This window comes from Benincasa hispida, chromosome 10, assembly GCF_027475165.1.
Source record: "Benincasa hispida cultivar pf3 chromosome 10, pf3_genome.v1.1, whole genome shotgun sequence".
Classification (NCBI taxonomy): Eukaryota; Viridiplantae; Streptophyta; class Magnoliopsida; order Cucurbitales; family Cucurbitaceae; genus Benincasa; species Benincasa hispida.
The window spans coordinates 21,330,395-21,348,481 of NC_143487.1; positions in this window are offsets into that span (position 1 = coordinate 21,330,395).

Genomic DNA, 18,087 nt, shown 5'->3' on the forward strand with positions numbered 1-18,087 from the left:
TGTAATCGAACACTCACTATAGTAGAACACAATATTCTTCTCTCATTTAAAAAACACAACGGTCAACCTAGCCGAAGGACTGAATGTCCTTTAAATATTCATAACAGATACATGAAGAAGCAACCATACCTTCCAAACAGTCGCACACTAAATAAGGAAAGGGATCGACAAATAATACTGCGGAAGGAAAATTCGAAAAGGAAAGAATTTGGCCGAATCAACATTTTTGAAAAGCATCCAACACCACTAATGTAAAGACATCTTATCTGCACCACTTAAACAAATATTTTCAACCACACAATAACTAAAAATGTCCCCCTTTGGCAATATTCTTTTAAGCAATGACAAACATAGAAATGAACATAACATAGATAGAAGCACTATGTCATTGAAACAATTCATAATAAACTGAAAGACAATTCACAATAGCTCCAAATAAAAAGAAACAATAGAAACCACCACAGTAAAATAGTTAAATAAGATGAGAATAAAAACAATCAACAATAAGCAACCATAACCACCACCAACACATATAAGTTTCTTCTCCCTCTTTTGACATGCTTAAAAAAAATGCAAAAAAGCGAAGGAGACAAAGAAACAAACAACCTTCAACAATCTTCCACATCATCATCATGTACACCAAAGTTCTCACCCTAATTAGAACCTTCCAAAGAGCGATGAAGAAAATTCAACAAGTCATCCACCTCAGATTTGCGAGTAGAAATTCTCTAAATCAACACCAAGATCTTTTGATTCACTTTTCAGCACATACATTACAATTTTCACACAAGGAGTCTGGAAAAGCTCCCTAGTTGAACCACTTTCAGATGCTGGCACTTCAAAGAAAACCAAATCAGAAACATGTTTCCCTTGATATAAACGATAATTGAAGGACAAGGCAAGAGGAAAAGGTCTAGGCACATTTGAGTAAAAAAGCAGGTTAGGTTTCCGAGCCTACAGAATACAACAAATAAGCCTAAAAAAGCATAAGGGAACTTTAGTGGCTTGAGATCAATGTGATGCTTGATTTTGATTTAGAATAAAGACACTATAGTTGAATTTTGCCCCTGTGCCAAATCTGAAATAGAAGGGTTGCTAATGTAGTAGATAGGCCAGATTTGTGAGATGATGGACACCAATTCTCAATTCCTATCTTGTGAAGCAACACATATTTCACACTGAGATCAGAATAGGACAGTTCTCTATTCTTAGGCCAAGGAATTTGACTCCCCTAGTGAGTTCAAAAACAAGATCAAACATAGAAGGCCTCTGTTCTGTAACATTTTTAGGAACTTAACAATCCAGAAACTTGTTAAAGTGAGAGGCAGAAAAAACAAAGTAGTGCCCTCTCACATGAACCCTTCTAAAATCAGGGCTACCTTTAACATCAAACTAGCAAGAAGATTCATATAGAATTCACAAACTAACTGAGGATAGTAGGGCCCAAGATTCAACACAGAATGCACAATATCAGCCTTCACAAATAGTTCCATAATTTCAAGACAATATTGAGCTTGTTTAAAAAGATCTCTTTCAACAACAATCCTTCTATTTACTACAAACATCCGCATCTTTACACTGTCCTTGGTGTGAAAAGTGAAGGAATTGAATTCCTGATGTAAAAGCGACTAATCGCCTTTGTGTCAATGAATTCGTTTTTTGGAACATATCTTAAAATAGAGAAAACACATAACAGAGAAGAGAAACAGTAACATATAGCCTAAGCATGCTTTCTAATTAAGTTACTGAGGGGAAGGGAACATCAGAAAACTTACCTTTGAAGAACTTTTTCTTCACGTGCTCTTCTATTTGAATCACGAACAAAGAACTTCCTCTTCGTCACAAACACTTCTCCCACGAAAGCAACAAGAATATTGAACCTCTTGGACACCACCACAAAAGACTTCCTCACTATTCTCAAGGTAAGAATCAAGACAAAGTTATGAGTTTATCTTAATAATTTTGGTAAGGGAGAAGAGTAAAACTTTTGAGAGAACTTCACAGAGAACAAGAACAAGAATTCTTACAGAGATAGTTCAACTGAGTATCACATCTATCTCTCCTTAACTGCCTCTGTAATCTTGTATATGAGAGAGATAAGGGGAGTTATTTTCATAACTTCCTTCAACACGTAAAATAACTCCATCTTTAATTATATTATAATAATATAATTAAACAAACCTTATATTATATCCCATATAATATAACCTATAGTTTATGTTATATCATATATAATATATACCAACTTTATATTCTCTCATATAACCTAGAGTTTTAATATGAATCATATTCACATTAGTTTTAACCTATAGTTTTATATGAATATCATTCATATAATTAGTATTTGAATCATATTCAATTATTTATCTCTCTTATTAAATTTTATATTATAATGTATCCATATACATTATATTAACTGCATCTCATACAATTAATCTTCTTTAATTAATTTGAACAATTCAAATTAATCCAAAATTAATTGATTCTCATTTATCCCTTATTGAGCTAGCAAGGGGACCTTATGGACCTATAGATTAGAAGCTCCAATGATGCGAGATTAATAAATTAAACTCTTTAATTAAATTAATCAACATTCATTAATTGTTGGTCACTTCACTAAAGACCGACAATTGTACTCTTGGATATAACCAATCAACAGTAAGTTGATCCTTCACAAATTGCTCGTAACTACAGCTAGACCAAAATTACCGTTTTACCTTGGTAGTTATATCTAACTCTATAAGTACCAATCCCTCTAATGAACAATTAGTTATAGTCCAACTATAAACTAGACCTCTCTCTTGCTAGTGAGAGGGTGAGGTGTTTTATTGTTCAAGACCTGAAATCAGCCATTAAAGGAGAAATTTATCCACTTATTCTAATCAGGGGGAGGAGTGAATTCCATCTTGTGTAGCTGTATTCCCAGCTCCCACTCGGATGAATTCCCAAAATGTAGGCATATTAAGTCGGCAAATCTAACCACTCTCACCCATACAGATCAAAGAACCGCCCTCACAGGTAGGAGTTTACAACTCATTCAGGATTAAGGTCAAGTCATCTATGGTCATCCTATTGAAATGTAGGTCTTTTCAAGTAATGGTGTTATAAAGAGAGACTAATCATTTTCATGGTCTGATCTTAAACAAACTCTTTGTACAGGATACTCCCACTCATATATCTCTACATGAATGATCAGGATTATATCATTTGTAACACTTTACAACAATTTTAACAATTACAAAGTGGATCGCATCTGTATTATCACCAGAATAAGGTACCCAGCCTTATCCATCTACTACATACCATTTGGGTTATTACTTAAATATGATCCACTTGTATGTCACCACATATATGTTTAAGTTACATTAAATAACCTTGGATATTAGTTTATTGGTTTTAGGTTAATGTAGGCTAAATGTAAAATACAATAACATTTTAATTTATTAAATAAATAATTCGTTGTACAAATAATTTACAAACCACGAGACCACGAGATTTAAGGCATCAACCCCAACAATTTTCCACCTATCCTAATGCTAGTGGGGTGTACGAATATAAAGTATAAAAAAATATAATACATAAAACAATAAACTAGAGCATATAATACGTGCCCAGTAGAGTCTCCCACTTACCATAGACTAGATGATTCATGTCTCGTAAACCCATAATCTCCAGGTGACCCTCGAACACTTTAGTCGTGAGAATCTTTGTAAATGAATTAGCAATATTGTGCTCCGAGCGATCTTCGTGATGATCACATCCCCTCAATACAAAATCTCCCGAATGAGATGATATTTGCACTCAATGTGCTTCCCTCTTTTGTGGCTTCTAAGCTTCCTGAAAATAGCCACAACACCACTATTATCATAATAAAGGGTGTTGGGCTTTGAAATTTCAATAACAACTTTCAGATCTGTCAAAATTTTTCTGAGCCATATAGCCTCCTTAGCAGCTTCACAAGCCGCTACATACTCTGCCTCCATGGTAGAGTCAACAATGCAACTTTGCTTTGTGCTTCTCTAGACCACAACTCCTCCGTTAAGATTGGATACTGATCCTAATATGAATTTTCTAGAATCCCTATCAGTTTAAACAATAAAGTCAGTGTTGAAAGAGTACGTGAATACTTGTAACGGAAAGATCGAAGTCCCAATTTTAATTTTGTAAAATATCTAAACATATAGAGGACAGAAACATAGGTATAACATTCTAATTAAGCATGCATTTTACAGAATATTGAGAGGAAAGAAGGGATGAAGGCAACTTACCCTTGAATACCAAAATTCTTCACGAATCCTCTTCAATCCACGAACAATTCAAGCCCTTCTCTTAGTCTCATGAATGCCTAAAAGACAGCAATAAAAGCGCACACCACCAAGAGCTCTTCCCCGTCATTGTCAATGTAGAGAATCGCTAAGAGTTTGTGGGCTTCACTAGATTAGTTTTGGATGAGAGAGAGGTTTGATTTACAGAGGGAAAAAAAAAACAAAGAGACTTCTAAGAGTATTTCTTCACTCAGTACAGGAAGAAGAAGAGGATCTATATCCCCCATCTACCTTAACCCATGTTCAATGAGAGAAAAGGGGTAGGGGTGGTTATCCAACAATTCCCCTCCCAAAACTTAATTTTAAATTAAAAATAATTTTAATATATATATATATATATAAACCATATGTTATATTGAATATCACACATAACTTATAGTTTATATTATATAACCTATAATATAACATATAGTTTATTATTCTCTCATTTAACATATAGAATTTAATATCATACTCACATTAATTTTAATCTATAGTTTATAATATGAATCTCAATAATATTTCAATCATATTCAAATATTTATTTCTATCAAATAAAAATTATATTATAATGCATCACATACATTATGTTAATTATATCTCATATAATTAATTTTATATTATAATGTATCACATACATTAACTTAATTATATCTTATATAATTAATTTCCTTTATTAATTTGAATAATTTAAATTAATCCAAAATCAATTCGATTCTCATTAATCCCAATTGAGCTAACTAGGAGCCTTTATAGACCTATAAATTGAAGCTCCAATGGTATTTGATTAATTAATTAAACTCTTTAATTAAATTAATAAACTTTCATTAACTGCCGGCCACTCTGCTAAAGACCAGCAGCTGCACTCTTCGTACTACAGATATATTCCTGTATCCATTGAATATAACCAATCAATGATATGTTGACTCTTCACAAATTGCTTATAAGTACAGCTAGGCCAAAATTACTATTTTGCCCTTGTAGTTACATCTAACTCCTTAAGTACTACCGATCCCTCTAATGAACAATTAGTTATAGTCCAACTATAATTGAACCCCTCTCGAGCCAGAAGAGGGTGTGATGCCACATTGTTTAAGCCCTAGAATCAACCCTTAAGGGAGCAATTTATCTACTTGCCCTAACAGTAGAGAATGAGTGAATTCTTTCTTGTATAGCAGCGTTCCAAACTTCCCAATCAGTTGAATCCCCAAAATGGTAGGCATATTGACTAGGCGAAACTGGCCATTCTCACCCATGGAGATCAAAGGACTGCCTTCATAGCAAGTCACCTATGGTTATCCTGGTGAAATGTAAGTCTCTTCTAGTAACGGTGTTATATTGAGAGATTATTCATTTCGTGGTCCGGGCTTATACAAACTCTTTGTATAGAATACCCCCGCTCACATGTCTCCACACGAATAATCAAGACCAGATCATTTATAGCACTTTATAAGAGTTGTAACAACTACAAAGCAGGTCGTATTCGTAGTGTCACCAGGATAAGGTACCCATCCTTATCCATCAACTATAGACCGTTTAGGTTATCACTTAAACATGATTCATCTGTATGTCTCCACATACATGTTTAAGTTATAAAAGATAATTTTGGATCTTAGTTTATTGGTTTTTATGGGTTAATGCAACTAAATGTCAAATAAAATACATCTTATTTTATTAGGTAAATAAAATTTTTGTACAATAAAATTACAAGTGTATCCTATAAGGATCAAATCCTGAGCTCCATACACAAGCATGTTTCCCTCATTCTCTAAAGATACTTGAGGATGAATTTAACTATTGTCTTGTGATCTAATCTTAGATTAGACTGATATCTACTGATAATCCCCACTGCATAGCAAATGTCAAGTATAGTACATAACATTGCATACATAAGGCTGCCAACAGACAATGCATAGGGGATCAATCTCATTTCCTCAACTTCTTGAGGTATCCTAGGACACTGTTCCTTAGACAATACAATTTCATGCCTGAAAGATAATAAACCCCTCTTGGAATTGTGCATTAAATATTTGACAAGCATCTTGTCAATATATGATGCCTGAAACAAGGCTAGAATTTTGTTCTCACAATCCCTAATGATTTGGATCCCTAGAATAAACTATGCCTCTCTCAAATCTTTCATTTGGAATTGGGCAGTTAACCATTGTTTAATATTTTTCAGTAGGCCTATATCATTCCAAGGAGTAGGATATCCACATACAACACTAAGAAAGCTATTGAACTGTTCATGATTTTCTTGTAGACATAAGACTCATCAACTATTTAGTCAAAGTCATAAGATTTGATCGCAGTATCAAATCTTATATTCCAAGATCGAGACATTTGTTTCTATCCATAAATGGACGGATTAAACTTTCTAACCATTTGCTCTTGACCTTGTTTAATGAACCCCTTTAGTTGTTGAATATAGGTGGTCTCCTCAAGATTACCATTTAGAAAGATAGTCTTGACATTTATTTGCCATATCTCATAATCATAATATGTGTCAATGGATAGGAGAATCTAGATAGACTTAAGTATGGCAACAGGTGAGAAAATTTCCTCATAGTCCACTCCCTTGACCTCGGTATAACCCTTTTTCCATCAATCTAGCCTTAAAGGTCTGTAACATCTATCTACACCTCTTTTCCTCTTGTAGATTCATTTGTAACCCATAGGTTTTACCCCATCAAGTTGATCTATAAGATTCCAAACTGAATTGAAGTACATAGACTCCATTTCGAGATTTATAGCCTTAACTCATTCATCTTTGTCCACATCATCCATTTCCTATTTATAGGACAGTGGATCCTCAACCTCGCCATCTGATATGACGGCTAGAATTTCTGTTAAACCTATATAACGAGTAGGTGGGTTTGAAACCCTTTCACTACATCGAGACTTCCTCAACTATTGAGGTGGATGTGTCTGACTAAATGAACAGACATTAACAACTCTTGTTGATGTACTAGCCTCTTCAACAACTCTTATTGAAGTGTCAGTAGGTTCATTGAAAATTTTATTCAACACAATCTTACTGCGGGATTTATACTCCCTGATGTAGTCCTCTTCCAAAAAAGTAGCATTTTTCGACACAAATACTTTATTCTCTTTTGGATGATAGAAGTAACCATCCCTCGTTTCCTTGGGGTAGTCTATAAATACGCACAATTTTGAACGAGGTTCCAATGTCATAAGATTTACCTCAAGCGCATGTGTTGGGCAACCTCAAATTTTGAAGTGGCATAAAATACCTTACAACCATTCCATAATTCGAAAGGTGTTCCAGAAATACTTTTGGACGGAACATAGTTCAAAATATAAGTTGCAATCATCACTGCATAACCTTAGAACAAATCGAGTAAATGAGCATAACTCATCATAGATCGAACTATGTCCAACAAGGTTTTATTTCTCCTTTTTGATATACCAATCTACTGATGTGTACCAAGTGTCGAGAGTTGGGATGTGATTTAATGTTCTATCATATTGTCCTAGAATCTTAAATCCATATACTCTCCATCTCGATCTAATCGAAGTGTTTTAATGGTTTTACCTAATAAATTCTCAACATAAGTCTTATACTCTCTAAGCTTTTCAAGAGCTTCAAAGTTATGTTGAAAGAGATGAAGTATTAAAACCGTTCTTTTGCCTTAACATTTATAAGACCATAGAGTTTGACGTACAAGTTCTAAGCGTTCTTTGGCCCTATGACCCTTTCCAAAAAACACAACCAATCATGCAATGTATGATTAGCTTAGTTACAAGGCTCGTGACTCAGGTTTTAACAATTCACTAGATATGCTTGCAACTAATTAGGAAATCCAAAGACAATCAATCAATTTGAGTTAAATTTCAAAATGGTCATCCAAATTCATTCATGCATGAGCGAGTGCAAAGCTTTATTGTTTTGTCTCTAAGCCTAATTGGAAAGGTTTTAAAAGCTCTTAATTTGTTTTCCTTCTACTCTGACTTGGTTATCGGCCTTCAAACTACCTAAACTTGTCACATGGGTAATACTTCGACTAGGGTACCTGTAAACCCCAGAACCTATTTTTCTTGGTAGTCATGCTTGAATCTATTTGATGTTTATGATTGTTAACCTGTAGAAGTATTCAGAGGAAGAAAATATTCTAAATGTAGACAAAGGAGATCTCAGATAGCTTAAGGGAAAACATCCAACACTTAGTGAAAATCTTGAGAAGTGTATGTAAGGGAACCTAGGCATGAAATAGATCAAGGCGAGGAATGAAATAATTTCCTAAGTTTAGAAATTGAACTCTTGGGTGTAATGAGAAATCTCAATACTTAGAAGGAAATTTATAAGGCTTATGATTTAGAGCCATACCATGCATCCAAGGCTCAAGTGGGAAGAATTGACTAAGTGTAGCAAGAGGCGTGTGTGGGAGGCCTTATGATAAAGGTTAACTGGCTATCAATTGTGGTGATGGTTGTGGCTAGCAAGAGGCATGTGTTAGCCTCAAATGGGAAAATGAGAGGTAGCATGCATGTAGTTGAGTGCCCAAGGCAAGCACTAAAGGGACACCAAGATAAGGTGTTAGGTGTGGGTTGCAAGGTGTGCGTTGGCCATAAGAAACAGAGGTTAGAAGCTATGTGTGGGAGCAAGCTTAGCACCTAGAGGAGAATTCTAAGTGTTCAACGCATAGTGAGCTTGGCGTTGGAAGGTTTGACATCAAAGGAGAGGTACTTTAGGAGGATTGTGCAAATGCTTTATGAATTATTTAGCAATTCATATTTACTGAAATCTATTTTTGACAACTAATTTCAAATAGTTTCCAAAGTAATGCATATCTTTTTAATATTATGCTTATGCATTAACTTAGAAAGCTACTAAGTATGTTCATGAGTATGCATTAGTGTTGAATGCCTTAGGGCAACTAAGTCATATAGAGATAAGAATGTACCTTAGAATATATGAATATCACAATACTGAAGGACTTAATGTGAAGGTACTAGAGCTAAGTCCTGGATATAAGTTCTGTTGATAGGATCCAAACTACGTGCACGTAGAATAGTTAAGACTAGGAGAAAGGTGATGGACAAATGTGACACACCATATCCTAGGGAACTATAAGGTAAGGTGATGAACAGAGGAGACACACCTTAAACTGGTATAGTATGAGGAAGACTAGATGGAGGGTAGTGAACAAAGGTGACACACCTTAAACTGGTATAGTATGAGGAAGACTAGATGGAGGGTAGTGAACAAAGGTGACACACCTCAACCTAGAGTAGTAGAAGAGTTGAACAAGAGGGCTCCTTCTCTCAATTAAGTAGTAATGCAGTTAAGTAAGGTAGAGAGCTGACAAGATGGTTCATTCTCAGATAAGAGGCTAAGTATAAGTATTGAGAGTTGAGTAAGAGGGTTACTCTTAACTAAGGAATAGTCCAGTTATATACAAATATGATTTGTTATGTTATAATGTTAATGTGAATGTTGTTTACCTAAGTTTATGTTCCAGTTAAAGCTTTTTTATTATTAGTTTTATGTATGATGCTTATGTTTCAAAAGTTAGTCACTCACTGGGTTTCTAGCTTATATTTTCAAAATGTTTTCCCTCCAGGTAGCAGTCACTCCTTAGAAAACATCTCTACTGCTGCTCTGCCACTCAAAGACATAGGTTGAAGGAAACTTGATTGATGACTTTGAATTGTTAGTACACATATGTCTGTCATATGGGGACTAGGGTTGTATATTGGGCTCACTAAGTTGTAATGTACATAAGTGTATGTATGAACAATGTTATGAAATCTTGTAATGTAAATGTGTTAAGTTGTGAGTTGATCTCTTCAGTGTGTTGATAAAATGTATGTATACCAGGGTTTGGAACAGGTTAAACAGGTTAGTTAGGCAGTAAGTGCCAGTAAAAGGGTTGGTAACTGCTGCTGTCATACTCCCTTCCAAATTAAGAGGGTAATCTGGGACGGAGTGTGACACAAACGGTGCCATGAGGTCGAGCATAGATCTCACGGTGTGAACTATTAAGGAGAATGTAAAAAGAAGTTGACATAACATATACATCATTTTCCTCCCACTAAGTGTTTTAAACCTAGGGTTTATTACTCAGGTAAATCCGACTAACAATTTATCTAAGTGTATTATTAAATTGGCCCAATATAACTCTTATATTGGATAGTTTAACAATATATGATTTTGTTCATTAAACACTTTAGTTTGGGTTGCTACCCTAAATCTCATAGTCTTGTAGTTTGTAATTGTATTATACAAATATTGTATTTATCTAATAAAAATAAGAGGTGTTTTATTTTACATTTAGTTGTATTAACCCACAAAAATCAATAAACTAAGATCTAAGGCTATCTTTTGTAACATAAACATGTGTGTGGAGATATACAGGTGGATTATGTTTAAGTGATAACCTAAACGACCTGTAGTGGATGGATAAGACCGGGTACCTTATCCTGGTGTCACTACGAAACATGCTTTGTAATTGTTATAATTTTTATAAAGTGCTACAAATGATCTAATTCTGATCATTCATGTGGAGACATGTGAGCAGGGGTGTTCTATACAAAGAGTTTGTATAAGACTGGACCATGAAATGAATAGTCTCTCTCTATAACATTGTTGCTAGAAGAGACTTACATTTCGTCAGGATGACCATAGGTGACTTAACCTGAATCCTGAGTTAATTATGAATTCCTGCCTATAAAGACGGTCCTTTGATTTGTATGGATGAGAGTGACCAGTTTCGCCGACTCGATATGCCTATGATTTTGGAGATTCATTTGATTGGGAGTTGGGAACGTAACTACACAAGAAGAAACTCACTCATGCCTTATAGTTAGGGTAAGTAGATAAGTTGCTCCCTTAAAGGCAAATTTCTAGGCTTGAACAATGTAGCGCCACACCTTCTCCTAGCTCGAGAGGGGTTTGGTTATCATTGGACTATAATTTATTGTTCATTAAAGGAATTAGTAGTACCTAAGGAGTTAGATATAACTACATGGGCAAAATAATAATTTTGGTCCAACTATACTTACGAGCAATTTGCAAAGGGTCAATGCACTGTTGATTGGTTATATCCATTGGACATAAAAAATTATCTATAGTGCGAAGAGTGCAATTGTCCGTCTTTAGTGGAGTAACCAACAATTAATGGAAGTTGATTAATTTAATTAAAGAGTAATTAATTAATCAAGTACCATTGAAGCTTCAATCTATAACTCCATAAGGTCCCCTCGTTAGCTCAGTTGGGACTAATGAGAATTGGATTAATTTGGATTAATTTGAATGGTTCAAATTAATAAAGAAAATTAATTAAATATGATATAATTAATATAAAATTATTTGTATGAGATATAATAAAATAAAGTTTTGAGAGAAAAGGAATGTTTGAATATGATTCAAATATTAAAATTAATATGAATTTAATTCATATTAAATACTATAGGGAATGAAGTTATTTGATAACTTTTCCCCTCCCCCCATTATTCTCTTATTGACTAACATATGGAAGTGGGAAAGGCTGAATCTTTCATCTTCCTCTTGCATACTAATATAAATATAGAATAGAATTCTTTTCTTTGTTGGGGGTGTATTGCTCTCTCAAATTCTAGAATTTCATCCATTCCAAATTAATCCTGAAGCCCACAAAACGCTCATTGATTCTCTACCCTTCCAGAATATCAAGGTTTTTGATTTGTTGTATTCAGGATTTGGAGATCTGTTGCTGTGTTTTTTTCTGATTGTTTGTGAATTCGAAAGGAATTCAAAGAGTTCGTGATTTCAAGAGGAACATGAAGAGTTCCGATCTTCAAAGATGAGTGATCTTCTTATCTCCTATTTCTCTTTGTTTTTTTTGTGTAATTTCATGCTAAATTAAAGCAAATGTTTATATTTCCATTCTCAAGTCAATTATATGTTCTATAGAAATAAATTGGGATATCGATCCTTTTTGCACAAAGTGTCATCTACTCTTTCAATTGGTATCAAAGTGTGGTTTAGTCCTAATTTTGATTTTTGAACATTATTCAAAGTAATGGTGGGTTTAGGATTCTACATTGTTGAATATTGAATGGGTTTTGCACGTTTGAATGTTTTCGGGATTGGACTTTTAGAATTCTGCTGCATTTTATGATTCAGTATGTAAAAGGCTCGTTGTTTTCGACATAATTAATTGCTATCGACTCTCTAATTCAAAGTCTGGGTCATTTGTGATTGTTTTCTAGCTTCAATTTGGTGGAAAATAGAGCAAGATTGGTAAAATTCAGATGAATGGGTGAAGAACTGCAAGTAATCTTCCTTATAGCATAAGGCTTAGTGTTGCAATGTTGGCCTTACACTATAAGGCAAAAGCCTCAGCATTGCAACGCTCCAGTTGCAGCGTTGCAACACTTCGTAGAGCATCGCGATGCTATGAATAGCGTAGTGCAACACCACAAACTTCACATTGCCAACGTTGCAACTCTAGTGGAGAGTGTTACGACGCTTCAGACGGGAGGCACGCGAGCAAAGGGTTGGTCCAAACCAGCGGTTCGAGGTTTCCAAGCGGTTTAACTACGGTTTTCTTTAGTTTTTTTTAATTATTATTTGTAATAATTATGTATTTTATTATTTTATGATTAATTAAATTAGTATAATTATTATATTGATTTAATTAATGTTTTAGGAAACCAATCCCGATCAAAATTGTTGCTTTTAATTATGCATGTGATGTATGGGTATTTCTATTATTATATAGGCCATAATGTATTTCATATAGAAAAATCTCACCATAGGATATATATTTATTCATGCATCATTTTAATATAAATGTTATATAATAAGGTTGCAAGATTTATTAAGCATGTGATAACTCTAAAAAATAGTTATAATTCCTGGCTTAATTTAGGATCGTTAATGGATTTTTAATATTAATTATCCTATTTTGTACGTATTGAGCACCGAGGAGGTGGAACCAAGCAATTAGAGTCAAATGGGGTTAATTTCAAGTAATTTGGAGGTGATTTGAGCATAGAGGCTTCAAATGAGGAGAAATGACCAAAATGCCCCTAATTGGAGCATCACAACCCTCGTTCAATACTCCAGTGCAACTCTGATACTGATAGAGTAAACTAACATGCAACAAAAGAAATCAAAATCAATAAGCACCCTAATTACACTTAATTTGAGTTTAAAACATGCATTGAAACAAAATTTTAGAAAAGGGTTTCAATAACACAATACTTTTGAAGATTCTCTTCACTCATAGCTTCTCTGTTCAAATTGGTTCTCTAAAACGCCAAAGGACCAAAAAAAAAGTCTTCTCCACTATCCTCTAACTTGGATTGTGTGGTGGAAGCACAAATTTAGCTCAATTTGATGAAGGGGAGAGGAGGGTTTGAGAGGAGAAATAGTTTTCTGCACTTCAGTTTGCATGATCTTCAAATCTGATCAAATTAGATCTATTTAATCAAGTTAATCATGCAATAATTTTAATCTTAGCCTAATGACACCACAAAGAGATTATGAGTGGGCTAGGTGTTTCAATGGGGTAAATGGTGCGCGAAAATTGGAAGTCAATTTTACTCGACGACCAACTTCCCTTGAACGCATTATGCTATGTATGTTCCTAAGTTATGCATTGAAAGTCATGTGTCGATGGTCATGCGTTGGAATGAAAATTGCGTTAACGAATGTATGTGATGACCATGCGTCCTGCCACAAGTTTTTTTGCATTCACACCAAGTATAATATGAACGCAAGTTTCTCGGGTAATCCGAGGTCGAACATAGGGACTTGTAACTATATATTTGCGGTGATTGTGCATGCGGTGGTTAAATAAAAGAATGAAGGGGATGTTGTTAGTTAATCCTACTCCTACTCCTATCTAATAGACAACGCAATGAGAATATGCATGAAAGGTAGAAATGTGATAAACCTTGACATGAAATCAATGTGTGGGAAAAATAGATAAAATACGGAGATGTTTTCATTGAAAAACTTAAGAGTGATCGCAAGGGCAACCCTAGTCAACGCAATCCATGCAATCATGCTACAACCATACATGGCAAGTCATTTTCCAAAGGAAATGCGGTGCTCCTATTTCTAGGACGCATGTGTTGAACGCAAAGTGACCATAGAGCTTATTCCTAAGTCTCTACTCTTGTCCTATGCGATGATGCAAAATGCATGAAAGCAAGGTGACCGCATTCAATCGTATCCTATCTCTAGGATGCATGCGATGCGTTAATAACAAATAGTGCTCATTTCTAAGCGCCTATCTCTTGTATTATGTGTTCTAATCTGGCTCTCCTAAGCCTAGATTCTGACCTAACCTTCCCAAGCCTAGATCCTGTCCTTAGACTATGCTCCCGAGTATCCCTAATGGACGAATGAAGCATACATAACACAAGATAATCGGATAAACTTCGCTGACCTACGATTGTTACTATCCCTAGTGAACAACGCATACCTTGCTTAATGTGTCCAACCACTTACCCTCTCGGGCAGTTGATTGTTGCTGACTTCACTCATAGACAAGTAATGCGTTAGCCCATAGATAGGCGTTGCAACAACTTCACACTAAGCAAATAAGATTACTCATATACTCGCATAACGCACACCTCTCGGTGGGTTGCTACATGCTTCATATCCCTAATTCATATGACTAAGTATGCAATACCCAAGCAATCTCACTAAGTGTTGCAATGAAAGTAAAGATGCTAAGCAAGAAGATGGAGATGGAGTAGAAGGAATAGAGAAATGCATTGAAAAACACATTGTATTAATTTCTTAATTCAAAATGTCATACAATACAATATAGAAAAAGAAAGGAAAAAGAAATGAGCGATTGAAGCAAAACTTTGCTTCCAGCAAATGTGCGTCAAGGCTGCCGGTGGTGCCATGGATGGGTGGAGGAGCTAACTCTCTCGAGATCTAGCTCCGATCGTCACTCAGAATGGATGAAGGAGGTGAAGATCTCTCAGCCATCTTCTCATGCAGTTTGTCTGGATCGCGGGGAAAACCCCCGGTTGAGGGATAATCTCCGGATGATCTAAATTTCTACTCATCGGCTTCTATTTATAGAGTTTGGATGTCGACAGCATTAATTGGACTACTCTGAGTCTGACGTTCGGCGCGTTAGTCCTTTCTGAACCTCTTCCACCAACGGCGCGGTAGGTGAAATGTCAGCATCAACTTTGGATATTCTCGAGGTAGATGCGTTGATGCGTTCATTCCACCTACCTTGCATTGATTCCATTAGAATGCATTGTCGTGTAGCCGCAGTCATTCAATGGTCGCATTCACTTAACACCGCAACTTTACATGATGACCGCAATCGCTTGACGAGCGCAACTCCCATGTGATGGACGCATACGGCTAATTACCGCAACATCCATGCATTGATCGATGCGTTTGCCTTGTGATGGAGTGTTTCTCCGCATGCGGTCGTCTATGCAATGGTTTGGTTTCCGTGTTTGCATTCATTTCCTGCATTGGCTACAAAAATAGAACATTGAACACATAATTAACGCAAAGTAATGGGTTAGCTGAGATTCGACATGCTGATCGATACAAACTCTTTTTCTCCTGAATTCTTAGCATGATTGACGCAATTTCTGCCTAACAACCTTCATAATTCTAAGAAAAAGGACTAAGATGACATGCATATCTGCATGTCATTAGTAAAACCACCCCAATTAGAAAGGAAATGTTGGATAATTCCACTCAAAGTGAAATTATCAATTTTAAAATTCAATTTTGATTTTAATTTTAATTTTCACTAAAATTAAAAATTAAAAATTAAAATAAAATCTGAATTTTAATTTTAAAAAAAAATTGAAAAAATGTTTTATTTAAATAATTAATTAAAATTTTTTAATTAATTAACTAATTAATAATTTAATATCAAATACTAAATTAATCAAATACCTAATTTATACATGAATCCTATTTATGTAAATCAATATTTTAATATTTTAATATCTTTGATTTCGTTTAATTTAAACAAAACTAAATTTTTTTAATTATATCGAATAAAATTAATCAAATTCTATTTTGAATTTGAATACTTCAAATTCAAAACCCTAATTTCAAAAAAAAAAAAAAAAATGAACATTTAAAATTAGCTCAATACACTAGTCCAAGATATTTTTTATGAGCTAGTAGAGGGGCGTTATGGACCTACAGATTATGAGCTCCAACAATTTGAGATTAATTGGCTAAAACTCTTTGACCAAATCAATCAATATTCGTTAACTACCGAGACACACCACTATAGCTCGATGTTGCACTATCCTCATTATACATATATTTCAGTCCGTTTTAACCATAATAGTAAAGCGATCCTTCGTAGATTGTTCGTATTTATAGCTACATCAAAATTACCGTTTTACCTCTGTAAATACGTCTTGCTCTTTAAGCTCCAACTGATCCTCTATTGAAGAATTGGTTTATAGTCTAACTTATAAATCATGACCCTCTATGCCGTGAGAGGGCAGGGCCCCATTGTTCAAGACCAAGAATTAGCACTTAAGGGAACAACCTATCTGCTAACCTTAAATCGGGTAGGAGTGAATTCCATCTTGTAGAACTATGTCCCAAGTTATTTATCCGGTCTTATCTCAAAATGGGATGCCTATTGAGTAGTACTATTGGACTACTCTCACTTATGCAGATCAAAGGATAATCCTAAATAAACAAGCGTTCATAGTTAGCTCAAGATTAAGATCTAGTTACCCTAGGTCATTTGAATTTGAAATAGTCAGTTTTAATAGTAAATGGTCGTTATAAAGAAAAGTGACTATTTTGAGGTTCAATCTTATGCAAACTCATTGTATAGGATGCCCCCATTCACATGTCTTCATATAAATGGTTTTGGATCACATCATTTATATTAGTATACAAAATGGGCCGCATCGAATAGTGTCACCAGAATGAGGTACCTAATCTCATCCAGATACTTATAGACCATTTTGGAGATATACTAAAACTTTATCCTCTTTTATGTTGCCACATAAAGTTAAAGTATTTATATTATAGCCATAGATTCGTTTATTGGATTTTTATAACATAATGCACTATCAATATCAATTTATTGAATAAAATACTCAATAAATAATACTTTTATTGATAAATAGAATATGTTAACAATATTTACGAACTGCGAGATTTAGAACATTTCCAAAAATCTCCCACTTGGACTAATGCTCCAATGAGATAAATATACAAATATATAATGTTTATAATATTGAGAAAATTAGAGAGAAAATATAATAAACTAGGGCATCCATATACCCTTGACATTCTCCCATTTACCCTAGATTATGAAACTTGTAGTCCTAGTCTGACCAGGTGGCCCTCATACTTTAGTTGAGTGGACCTTCGTATATGGATCGACAAGGTTATCTTTTGAGGCTATCTTCGTGATTATCAAGTCTCCTCGGTGTACTATCTCCTTGATGAGATGGTACTTTCTTTCGATGTGTTTTCCATGTTTGTGACTTTTTAGTTCCTTTGAATTCGCAACTGCTCTGCTATTGTCGCTATACAAAGTAATGGACAGATGCATATTTGGAACCACTTCCAAATCTGTCAGGAACTTATACAGCCACACTGCTTTTTTAGTTTCACATGCATCTACATATTCTATTTCCATCGTGGAGTCAGCTATACAACTTTGTTTGATGCTTCTCCATACTATAGCTCCTTTGTTAAGAGTGAAAACTAATCCTGAAGTAGATTTTCTAAAATCTATATCAGTTTGATAATTAGAATCAGTGTATTTCGTAAGGATGAAATCCTTAGGCCCATTTA